The 1,670-nt window shown below is 36.9% G+C and overlaps 1 long non-coding RNA gene across 1 annotated transcript; it reads right to left on the bottom strand.

Annotated features, from left to right (window-relative positions):
- Positions 1-756: 756 nt before the first annotated feature.
- On the bottom strand, positions 757-1,549 carry LOC108358895 (uncharacterized). Its single transcript, XR_001846848.1, has 2 exons — positions 1,237-1,549; positions 757-1,176 (listed from the first exon to the last, which is right to left on the bottom strand). It is a non-coding gene; the product is annotated as an uncharacterized LOC108358895 (long non-coding RNA).
- Positions 1,550-1,670: the final 121 nt, after the last annotated feature.

Genomic DNA, 1,670 nt, shown 5'->3' with positions numbered 1-1,670 from the left:
CTATCAGTTCATTGACGGTGGGTCTCAGTCTTTCCACAATACGCTCGATAAAACCTTGTAACCTATGCTTAGAAGGCTGATCCCGCGGTAGTTGGCGTGAACGGCGGGGTCACCTTTCTTGTGGATTGGGCAGAGCACACTTAAATTCCAGTCGTCGGGCATGCGTTCATCTGACCATATTCTGCACAAGAGTTGATGCATGCACCTTATCAACTCCTCGCGGCCGTACTTGTCAGGCTGTCAGCTCCAGCAGATTTGTTGTTTTTCAGCCGCATTATTGCTATACGTCATAGTCAGGCGGTAGAACGTCGACTCCGTCATCATCGACAGGGGCCTCCATAATTTAAGTACGTTCTGAACATCGGTAACTAGGTCGCCGTTGTTGTTCTTACAGAAGTACGCCCTGGTCTTGAAACGTTCCGTAAGTCGCCTAACCGTTGAAACACAATACCGACGAACGGCGAATTTTCGCACAGTAGTGCGACGACGGCGGCAACTTTCGACCAAAAATTTCGCTTAGTAAAACACAACTACGGCGACAACGAATTCAGCTGCTTATGACATGGTACAATTACATCATAGGATTTTTCAGATAATGTTTCACTACAAAGTATGTTATTACCAAAATTGTAGAAAATTTGAAATAAATTACTGCAACTAAGCTAATTATGTTTCTAAATGGAACTTTTTGGAGCCATTTAAATTAATTTGTCAAAATCACCTCTCTTTTTTGTACAATTGAAAAACAGGTATGACGGTTTAATGTACTAGAAATTTCAAAAAATCCATACATCGACTATTTATACATCGAGTGTAAGATTTTCGATGCATCGATGTTTCTCCGACATCCCTAGGCACAATCAAACTTTTAATTTTCCTTTATAAAGTGAGAATATAATTGTGCTAAAGAGATATACATTTTTGAAGATGTATCAAAGAACTTTTCGAAACAGATTTGCAGATTTTTGAAGATGGATCAAAGAACTTTTCGACTTGTGCAAATTTTTAAAATTATGAACATCATGTTCATAATGGTAAAGCTGTATATTCAACGTCTGCAAATATTTCCACTTTTTTGTTGGACTCGGTGCGCCGCAGCCGGAGCTAAGTTGCGAAGTGCGCTTTCGCCTTTTGTAGGTGTCGCGAAGTCCTCTCCACCGTTTTTACATGATTTGCCTACAAATATAGCTTCGATAGTATATTGAATGCAAAATGCTTCCTTTAATTTTTACTTACCCGGTAATCAAACAGATTTGCCGATTTCTTCCCAAATCACTGCCTTTTTAAACACGTTTTTGTATTCATTGCTCGATAAGTCGTACAAACATTCTTGTTTTCTTCTATTAATATTTCATTAATATCCATTTTGTTTGCAATAATAACAAGAATTGTAAGAATTTAAGTTCGTTCGCCGGAATGTTTACTTTCTTCCACAAAAACAGCTTGTACACATGTCAGCTGATAGGGTGACCAAACGTAAAAAAGAAAACTTTGAGAACACAAAAGGAATATAATAACAAATAAATGGTTCAACAAGAACAGGAAATGTTAGAAAATAGTTTATACTAAAATACAATTTTTACGAACAGCAAGATTATTAATTTTTAACAATAACTTATACATTATTTTTCCTTTTCGATTTAAAAACTTGAGAATATTTAGCATTTGGC

This window comes from Rhagoletis zephyria, unplaced genomic scaffold (assembly GCF_001687245.7).
Source record: "Rhagoletis zephyria isolate East Lansing unplaced genomic scaffold, Rhagoletis_zephyria_1.1 Rzeph_scaffold_00312, whole genome shotgun sequence".
Taxonomy (NCBI): Eukaryota; Metazoa; Arthropoda; class Insecta; order Diptera; family Tephritidae; genus Rhagoletis; species Rhagoletis zephyria.
The sequence above is the reverse complement of the archived record's forward strand: the minus strand, read 5'-3'. Positions and strand labels throughout refer to the sequence as shown.